Here is an 11,465-nt window from a genome sequence, read left to right as displayed (position 1 = left end):
TGCCACTTTTTGAGCTCTTCCTCCACCAATAATCGACAACCCCGTACGTACACCATCAACGACACCCACCTTTGTCATCACCACACTATCATTGAATGAGCCAACACAAGCCTTCATGAGTGTCTGATATCACCAGGGGCCACTCCAAGCTAGTTGGGACCTTGCTCAACGCAAATGGGATCCTCGACCCTACTCCTTAGAGTACATCAACATCACTCGCATGTGTACCTACATCACTCGCTATGAAATGTGCCAGTAGGTTGGTGGACGTTAGCAGCACCGACAAAGCTAGGTGATCTTCTCTAGAATTGGATCCCAAAGTAGCGCCCATCTCAGGCAGCTCCACCCATCGGGTCCTCATACACATCGGACCTCTTGTCGGCATCTCTAGTAGAGCTTCTAGAGCGATGGAGATGTACACCCACGTTTCTCCCTAGTTCTCCCACTTGTTGTGAAGGTGAGGTTGATGTATGGTGTTTTGAGCTTCATTGTTGAGCAGAGCTAGAAGTATTATGCTTCAAACAAGTTTCATCTCCTTTACGCTCAAATGATGAAGAAATGTCACAAAAACAACAAAGAGGGCCCCACCCACTCCCACGAATGCCTGGCACAGGTACATAAAGATCACCAACGTGAGGATGAAGTTGGGGTGATATGTTTGATCTATAGTATGTAGAACTCTAAGATCTAGAGGAAGAACTATGATAGCGGGAAGTTTACCCTCACCGTCGTAAGGGAGTAGAAGAATATGTACTCCCCTGCATCTTCTGAGGGTGTGCGTGGGGGAATAATCAGTTAATCACCACTTTCACGTTGTTGAGGCAGTTGTCGAGATCCACTTAAGGAGCAGCTAAACCTTATCAAATATCTCCTGGTTCAGAACATGCATGCTCAATGATGAATATAGCATGCAAGGAGCAACCATAGCGATGGACTAAACTAGTGGATATGAACGTTGTGGTTGCTTGAGGATAGAAGAAAGAGGTTGTGCTCGATTGATGAGTGTAAGGGAATGTGCGAACTACATCACCTACCAACTATGCCGTACTTAGCGACATGAACTCACGTATTAGCTATTGCATGACAACATGTTCACCACTATGACACTTACGAAGCGTGTACCACTTACGAATCAACAAATGCGACAAGATAGTAGTAGATAAGTCTATGCAAGATGGGGCCCACCATTCTCGAATAAATATAACGCTCCACTTCCTTATGCTATAAAGGGAGGGGAAAACAATATTGGAAGCGGTTAGGGGGACTAAATGACTTTTGGGTTTTCTAAGTTGACCTCTTTTAGGCTGAATTTTTCCACTTGTTTTTTCACACCCCCATACATCTATACATGAATACATCCACCATATAGAGGATGTAGAGTATTGTGCTCATATAGTACAAACCTAATTATATGTGTTCTATCTATCATGATATGTGCCTTAATCTAACTTGAGCCATACTTACGCTCATTTCTTATTATTATTTCGATTTGTTCTATTGTTATTGGTACCTTGGTGTTGCACAGTCATCACCGTATTTTAATTATTGATTTTGTAATTCCTTCTAGTATGCCACGCACATTGATGGTGTTAATGAATAGTTAAAATAAAATTTCAATACGTTTTTAACTGATTGTAAATCGTCTCAAATGTCGTAATTGACTGTTCTACCATTGCATGCATCCCTACAAACTAGACTAGCAATGACCGTATGGAAGGTGAGTGGATGGAGAACATTTCCTGTTCATAAGACTTTGTATACGCATGCACAAAATAGTTTGAACTCTTCGTCTAATAATTTTTTAATGAGCACGTGAGACTTTTGCAAATATATGTTGCTATGCGTAGGAGAGGAAAGCATGAAAGGTGTTTTTTATAAACATATAAGCTAAGGCTCCGTTTAGATGTCGATATTGGAAGGTATAGAATTGAATTGAGTTCAATAACAAAGTAGTCATGATATTTAAATGAGATATAATTCTAATTCTACGGTTTAAATGATAATGAATTGAAGTTTGGAATTGTGTGGTTTAATTCTACGTAATACAGATAGGTGATGCTTATATTGAGAGAGTTTATAGGTATAGTCCAATTCTAGTGAATTGGGTCTCTGAGAGCACCTAGAGGGGGGGTGAATAGGTGATCCTGTAAAAACTTAACTTATAGCCACAAAAACTTGTTAGGGGTTAGCACAATAATTGCCAAGTGGCTAAAGAGAAGATCTTGCACAGTACGACAATCACAGAGAATTCAACACAGAGAAAACACGGTGATTTATCCCGTGGTTCGGCCAAGTACAAAACTTGCCTACTCCACGTTGTGGCGTCCCAACGGACGAGGGTTGCAATCAACCCCTCTCAAGCAGTCCAAAGACCCACTTGAATACCACAGTATTTTGCCTTGCTTATCTTTATCCCACTTGTGAGGAATCTCCACAAATTGGAGTCTCTCGCCCTTACACTTAAGATTCACACAGAAGCACGGAGTAAGGGAGGGGAGCAACACACACAAATCCACAGCGAAACGCGCACACACACGGCCAAGATTCGAGCTCAAAGACTATCTTACAGTTTCTCACAAGAACAGAGCTCGAATCACTTAGAATCACAAATGGATGCGCAAAGACTGAGTGTGGATGATCAAGAATGCTCAAGAGTTGCTTGGATGTCTCCTCCATGCGCCTAGGGGTCCCTTTTATAGCCCCAAGGCAGCTAGGAGCCGTTGAGAGCAAATCTGGAAGGCCATCTTTGCCTTCTGTCGTCGGGCGCACCGGACAGTCCGGTGCACACCGGACAGTGTCCGGTGCCCGATTCCTTTCCTTAAGTGGCGAAGACGACCGTTGCAGATGCGGGAGCCGTTGGCGCACCGGACATGTCCGGTGCACACCGGACAGTCCGGTGCCCCCTTCCGACCGTTGGCTCGGCCACGTGTCCTGCGCTGATCGCGCGGCCGACCGTTGGTCCTGGCCGACCGTTGGCTCACCGGACAGTCCGGTGTACACCGGACAGTCCGGTGAATTTTAGTCGTACGCCGTCGGCGAATTCCCGAGAGCGGCCTCTTCGACCGGGGCAGCCTGGCGCACCGGACACTGTCCGGTGCACCACCGGACAGTCCGGTGCCCCAGACCGAAACAGCCTCTTGGCTGTACACAGCCAAGTCTTCTCTTCTCTTCTTCTTTCTGTTTCTAACACTTAGACAAATATATTAGTACACAAAACCAATGTACTAAGACTTAGAAACATACCTTTGCTCTAGATTTTCACTTTGTTCATCCATGGGCATTGATTCACATTTAAGCACTTGTGTTGACACCCAATCACCAAAATACTTAGAAATGGCCCAAGGGCACATTTCCCTTTCAATCTCCCCCTTTTTGGTGATTTATGCCAACACAACATAAAGCAACTAGAACAAGTGCAAAATCACTTCAAATAAAACTCAAATTGATTTTGATTCAATTTTGGCATATATGGATCATCCTTTGCCACCACTTGGTTTGTTTTTGCAAATCAAACTCAAATCTCTATCTCTATGTCAAACACACATATTGAGGCATAAAGAGAGTCATTCCAAAAGAGATTGATCAAAGATTTCAAAAACTCCCCCTATTTCCCATAATCAACATTTCTCCCCACACGAAGCCAACTTTTGACAGGAGAGACAATAAAAGAGTTTAACAAAACAAAAACTCTATTCTACTATTTTCAAAATCTCTCAAGTGGTAGCTGATCCATTTATCACTTTGGCCTTTATTTTCTCCCCCTTTGGCATCAAGCACCAAAACGGGATCAATCTTGGCCCTTTAACCCCATTGCCTCACCAAAATCTCCAATAAGAATACAAAGGCAATAAGAGTCTAAAGATGAACTTGGAATAAGTTACCCTCTCATCGGAGTGCAGTGGAAGTCTTTCATGATCCAAGTCCACCTTTTTCCTTTCAATTCTCCTTCGAGACTAAATCATCAAACTCAAGCACATGGTTAGTCTCGAAAGGGTCAAGTTGTAACACATCTCCCCCTAAACATGTGCAGCACTTTGCAACGGACTTGTGAGGTCCAGGGAGTGTTTGTACAACTTGAGCACCACAATAAGCAACAAAATGCAGAATGAACCTGATCAAGGGCATAAACACATGTATGCTATAATTCAATCCAAGTTCCGCGAATCTAAGACATTTAGCTCACTACGCAACCTGCAAAAGGTCTTCTCATCTAGAGGCTTAGTGAAGATATCGGCTAGCTGGTTCTCGGTGCTAACATGAAACACTTCGATATCTCCCTTTTGCTGGTGGTCTCTCAAAAAGTGATGCCGGATGTCTATGTGCTTTGTGCGGCTGTGCTCAACAGGATTTTCCGCCATGCGGATAGCACTCTCATTGTCACATAGGAGTGGGACTTTGCTCAGATTGTAGCCAAAGTCCCGGAGGGTTTGCCTCATCCAAAGTAATTGCGCACAACACTGACCTGCGGCAACGTACTCGGCCTCAGCGGTGGATAGGGCAACAGATGTTTGTTTCTTAGAGTTCCATGACACCAGGGACCTTCCTAAGAATTGGCACGTCCCCGATGTACTCTTCCTATCGACCTTACATCCAGCATAGTCGGAGTCTGAGTATCCAACTAAGTCAAAGGTAGACCCCTTTGGATACCAGAGCCCGAAGCAAGGCGTAGCAACCAAATATCTAAGAATTCGCTTTACCGCCACTAAGTGACACTCCTTAGGATCGGATTGAAATCTAGCACACATGCATACGCTAAGCATAATATCCGGTCTACTAGCACATAAGTAAAGCAAAGAACCTATCATTGACCGGTATGCTTTTTGATCAACGGACTTACCTCCTTTGTTGAGGTCGGTGTGTCCGTCGGTCCCCATCGGAGTCTTTGCGGGCTTGGCGTCCTTCATCCCAAACCGCTTTAGCAGATCTTGCGTGTACTTCGTTTGGGAGATGAAGGTGCCGTCCTTGAGTTGCTTCACTTGGAACCCAAGGAAGTAGTTCAACTCGCCCATCATCGACATCTCGAATTTCTGCGTCATCACCCTGCTAAACTCTTCACAAGACTTTTGGTTAGTAGAACCAAATATTATGTCATCGACATAAATTTGGCACACAAACAAATCACCATCACATGTCTTTGTAAAAAGAGTTGGATCGGCTTTCCCAACCTTGAAAACATTAGCAATTAAAAAGTCTCTAAGGCATTCATACCATGCTCTTGGGGCTTGCTTAAGTCCATAGAGCGCCTTAGAGAGCTTACACACGTGGTCGGGGTACCGTTCATCCTCGAAGCCAGGGGGTTGCTCCACGTACACTTCCTCCTTGATTGGCCCGTTGAGGAAAGCGCTCTTCACATCCATTTGGTACAACCTGAAAGAATGGTGAGCGGCATATGCTAGCAAGATACGAATGGACTCTAGCCTAGCCACAGGAGCGAAAGTCTCCTCAAAGTCCAAACCTGCGACTTGGGCATAACCTTTTGCCACAAGTCGAGCCTTGTTCCTCGTCACCACCCCGTGCTCGTCCTGTTTGTTGCGGAACACCCACTTGGTTCCCACAACATTTTGCTTCGGACGAGGCACCAGTGTCCAAACTTCATTGCGCTTGAAGTTGTTGAGCTCCTCCTGCATGGCCAATACCCAATCCGGATCTAGCAAGGCCTCCTCTACCCTGAAAGGCTCAATAGAAGAGACAAAGGAGTAATGCTCACAAAAATTAACTAATCGAGATCGAGTAGTTACTCCCTTGCTAATGTCACCCAGAATTTGATCGACGGGATGATCCCTTTGAATCATCGCTCGAACTTGGGTTGGAGGTGCCGGTTGCGCTTCTTCCTCCATCACTTGATCATCTTGTGCTCCCCCCTGATCAAGCGCCTCCACTTGAGGTACCTGTTCGTCATCTTCGGTTGGGGGATGCACCATTGTTGAGGAAGAAGGTTGATCTCGTTCATCTTGTTCCTGTGGCCGTACTTCTCCAATCGCCATGGTCCGTATAGCGGCCGTCGGAACATCTTCTTCATCTACATCATCACAATCAACAACTTGTTCTCTTGGAGAGCCATTAGTCTCATCAAATACAACGTCGCTAGAGACTTCAACCAAACCCGATGATTTGTTGAAGACTCTATACGCCTTTGTATTTGAGTCATAACCTAACAAAAACCCTTCTACAGCTTTGGGAGCAAACTTAGAATTTCTACCTTTCTTCACTAGAATGTAGCACTTGCTCCCAAATACACGAAAGTAAGATACATTGGGTTTGTTACCGGTTAGAAGCTCATACGAAGTCTTCTTGAGGAGGCGATGAAGGTAGACCCTGTTGATGGCGTGGCAAGCCGTGTTCACGGCTTCCTACCAGAAATACTCGGGGGTCTTGAATTCTCCAAGCATTGTCCTCGCCATATCGATTAGCGTCCTGTTCTTCCTCTCTACCACACCATTTTGTTGTGGTGTGTAGGGAGCGGAGAACTCGTGCTTGATCCCTTCCTCCTCAAGGAATTCCTCCACTTGAAGGTTCTTGAATTCGGACCCGTTGTCGCTCCTTATCTTCTTCACTTTGAGCTCAAACTCATTTTGAGCTCTCCTGAGGAAGCGCTTGAGGGTCCCTTGGGTTTCAGACTTATCCTGCAAAAAGAACACCCAAGTGAAGCGGGAAAAATCATCAACAATAACTAAACCATACTTACTCCCTCCTATGCTCAGATAGGCGACAGGTCCGAAGAGGTCCATATGCAGCAGCTCCAGGGGTCTTGAAGTGGTCATCACGTTCTTGCTGTGATGCGCTCCTCCCACTTGTTTACCTGCTTGACAAGCTGCACAAGGTCTATCTTTTTCGAAATGCACGTTAGTCAAACCTATCACGTGTTCTCCCTTTAGAAGCTTGTGAAGGTTCTTCATCCCCACATGTGCTAAGCGGCGATGCCACAGCCAGCCCATGCTAGTCTTAGCTATTAAGCATGCATCTAGACCGGCCTCTTCTTTTGCAAAATCAACTAAATAAAGTTTGCCGTCTAATACACCCTTAAAAGCTAGTGAACCATCACTTCTTCTAAAGACAGACACATCTACATTTGTAAATAGACAGTTATACCCCATATGACATAATTGACTAACAGATAGCAAATTATATCCAAGACTCTCTACTAAAAATACATTAGATATAGAATGCTCATTAGAAATTGCAATTTTACCTAACCCTTTTACCTTGCCTTGATTCCCATCACCGAATATAATTGAATCCTGGGAATCCTTATTCTTGACGTAGGAAGTGAACATCTTCTTCTCCCCCGTCACATGGTTTGTGCATCCGCTGTCGATAATTCAGCTTGATCCCTGAAGCGTCCCGAATCCTCTGGGACTCAAATGTGATACAATTACTAGTCCCAGGAGGCTAGTAAACACATTTATACATCAGATGATACCAAATCTGCTTAAACGAGACAAACCTACAAAGGTGGCGAACAACTTTAAGAGTTGGTCCACAACTCGGGACATATCATCAGAGTGGGGCTGAAGCAGCCCGATATACGCAGCGAAGCAATTCAGCGGTCCAACAGCCACAGGCAAGGTTGGGAACAGTCGTAACTCTTACCCGATCTCCTTTTTCTGAAAAAACAACAAATAAGCAAGGGTGAGTACAAACGTACTCAGCAGCCCACCTTCACCCGCGGGATGGGGAAATCAGATATAATGCATGGAATATGTAGAGCTCAGGATATTTGCAGAAACAGCAATATTTTATGCAGGGTTGTTTTGAAAAACATTTTGTATTTTGCAAAGTGCATCCTCTCCAAAAGGAGCAGGAAGTTTTTCAGTATTATAACAAAATCCCCTGGACTAAACCATCCAGGTATCTCAGCAGTTTCCCACTGGTTTTCATTTTCAAAAACAGCTATTGGACTTCCCGTCCACCATAGCTCACGGCTCAACCGCCGGTCCTTTTAAAAACCACTTTTCTCAAACACACCCTTTTTTTGGAAAAACCAAACACTAATTGCCATACCACACCAGACTCGTCCATTCCTGTGGACACAGACTATTCGAATAGGTTCTCAAACTCTGCGCAGAGGTGTACACTTTACCCACTAGTCCGGCTCTGCGATCTCATGGCCGATGAGATCCGAATCCGAATCTCTTTCTTTCCTCGCACGTCCTAACCTTAACAGTTATACCGGAAGGAGTCAGGCCACCGCCATGTCCAAACCGGACAAAACTTTCCCCCTCCTTATCCTCCCGGTGCTCCCCAGCCTTCATAACCCTGGGGTTGGACCGTACGAGTTCAGATTGAGTGACTGCCCACACAGTCTCGAGTGGTTGTACTTATCATGAGTACAGGTAGTGAAAGATGACAAACCAGTCCTTATAAGAGGGGACAATCCTTCTGCTCACGCCTAAACCAGCTGAGCCATCACCTTAGGCCCTCCCCTAAACCAGGGAGTCCTTGATCATCCCTACTCAAAGGTGATAAGGGTGAAAACCCTTCATCAAACACATTTTGAAAAGCATTTTCTTTTGAAAACTCACACCTTTCCTCAAATCATTTGTAACAATTATATCAGGGATTGATTGCGGCAAGCGGCTGGGTGGCCATAATAACTTGTCTCAAAATCATATTATGCATAAAATAACAGGCTGAGGGTTGTGGTTGTAAAACATAGGTAATTTATGCATCAAAGGGATCCAGTGAGCTTGTCGTGCTTATTCGGCGAAGGGGGAAGGGGAGCTCGCGGAACTGGCTTCTGGCTCCACCGCCTAGCGTAGACTTGCAGATCTGGCCTCCACGAGACGGCACGAACGCTCCGATAACTATGCAACATGAGCAAGCAAACATACAAACCAGCAAGTATACCAACAAATATTTAGTATAGTGGTCAGAAAAGCGATATATGGATGGGTAGAGTCTTGAGTAGAATCTGTGTCATGTGGTGTTGTGATATTACTGGTGGTGGAGCGGAGGTGCTTACCAGGAGGGTGGACTGGAGGCGAAGCGACACTAGGTGTGTAGCCGGCAGAGCAGAGTAACTGAGTGGGTGGGGTGTTTGCCTTGGCTGAGGGTGTTGAGTGTGTGTGGAGAGGGAGAGGGTAGCTGGGTGTATTTATAGCTGGGTGTATGTGGTGTAGCACAGTGAAGTTCACTGTTGGTGAGAATAGTGACGAATGAATCGTCTGACTTAGTATGAACAAGAGTTATAGGCAGAATATGGGACAAGAGTATTTTGGGAGTCTTCTGGAATATGAACCATGCTTAAGAGCTGACATGGTTGGATAGGGAATAATTTGATAAGAATTTAGAAACAAGTATTATTGGAATCTGAGTTTGGAAGCCTGGTTCAAAGGAATCTCAAAGTTAAGCATGCTCAACTTGGAGAAACCTAGGATGGGTGACCAGATGGGAAGTTCCCTACTGGAAGGAAAATCACAGTCACCGGAGTTCGTATGACTGGAATATGGGTCTGGCTGGTCTTAGGTGGACTGGACAGCATGATGTATGAGTAGTTGAAATTTGGGGTGATCGGCTAATCGATGAATAGTAACAATGAATAGTGGCGATGGAAAAGAAATTATAGATATCATCGATGAATAGTAACGATGATGAATAGTAATGGTAAATAGTAACGATAATGAATAGTATATGTGAATAGTAACGATGAATAGTAATGGTGAATAGTAATAGTGAATAGTTCGTATGAACGAACGATGAACGATGAATAGGAACTATGAACGAACGGACGAACGATCGAATGATCGAACGAACGAACGATCGGAATTTCGGCAGCATAACGGCACGAAAAGATTATTTGGACGAACGAACGGACGAACGATCGAATGATCGTACGAACGAACGATCGGAATTTCGGCAGCATAACGGCAGGACAAAGATTATCTGGAAGAACGATGAATAGGGACTATGAACGAACGATGAACGATGAATAGGGACTATGAACGAACGATGAACGATCGAATGATCGAACGAACGAACGATCGGAATTTCGGCAGCACAACGATAGGAAAAAGATTATTTGGACGAACGGACGGACGAACGATCGAACGATCGGACGAACGGACGAACGAACCATGAACGATCGGACGAACGATCGAACGATCGGACGAACGAACGAACAAACTAAGAACAGGGGACGAACGATCGAAGAACGATCGAACGATCCTTGTGCTAGTGTGTGCTTGTGTGGAACATGGAGTGGGTGTGTGTGGGGGGGGGAGAGAGAGTTGCCATGAAATGGCTTGGGGTGGGATGAGAGGAGGCCCTTGCCCCTCTATTTATAGCCATGGTGGAGGGATTAGGGGGAGGGATGAGAGGATTAGTGGGAGGATGAGAGGATTAGTGGGAGGTTAGCATGTATTTGTCTTATATAAGTGAGATTTGCTTGTAGAGCTCATCGTATGACACTGGAGGCATACATATACGTATGAGCATGAGGAAAGTTATGAAGAAAATATTTATAGGGACTTGAAAAATGATTCTGAAGGTATTTCTCAAGAGGAAAATACTTGGAGATATGTCGGTGGAATATTTGGACAGTATTTCTGGAAAGAACTTGAAGTGGATTACTCGGGAAATATCTGGGCGGTATTTCTGGAAGAATTTGAGGGTGATCACTGGGGAAATATTTGTAGGATATTTGAGGAGGATTTTGGAGAGAATATAGACCACTATATTTTATTTGTTGATATCAACTCGCAAACAAACATTTTGAAATGAAATTTGAAATTCATTTTGAATTTAGAGCGAGTTTGAGAAAATTCCAAGATTTGAATTTTTGGGATGCTACAAATCTACCCCACTTAAAAGGAATCTCGTCCTCGAGATTCGGCTTAGAAGGGTTATGGGTATAGCTTTACTTCAGCTACATATCTTCACTTTGCAGACTCTTCGAGGAGATGGAACTTCAACAAAATCTGGCCTTTCAGGAGCATCCGGTTGCTCATGGCAAACGCTGATTCTGGCTACTCAAGATCATCTTCAGGCTTCTGGCTTTCGCTTGGCAACTAGCTTATTGAAGAAGCATCGATGCCAACACACAAACCTTTCTCTTGCAAACTCCCACATGGATTGCTTACTTGATTGGTCTTTTGGTGCTTCATTAACAGAACTTGGGTGACCACTTCTCATCCAGAAACTTATAAGCTTCGGTGATCTGGTCCTCCACAAGCTTGCTACAGGCCTTCTTCTTTTTCTCCATAGCAGGAACCTTACTGGAATACTACCCCACTTAAAAAGAATGAGGGTAGAACTCTTGAATCTTGGGGATTTGAACTCCTTGAAGTACCTCATAACAAGGGTGTTACGGGGCCTCCTTCTGCTATTGCTGCTTGACCAGGCTGCGGAGAGATGACTGGCACAGGGTTGATTCTGGGAGAACCTTCTTCTTATATTCTCTTCACTATCTTCTTTTCTCTTCTCACTTTTCACTTTTCACTGCTTCTTTCTTTCTCTTGGCTCTTCCC

This window comes from Zea mays, chromosome 8 (genome assembly GCF_902167145.1).
Source record: "Zea mays cultivar B73 chromosome 8, Zm-B73-REFERENCE-NAM-5.0, whole genome shotgun sequence".
Lineage (NCBI taxonomy): Eukaryota > Viridiplantae > Streptophyta > Magnoliopsida > Poales > Poaceae > Zea > Zea mays.
The sequence above is the reverse complement of the archived record's forward strand: the minus strand, read 5'-3'. Positions refer to the sequence as shown.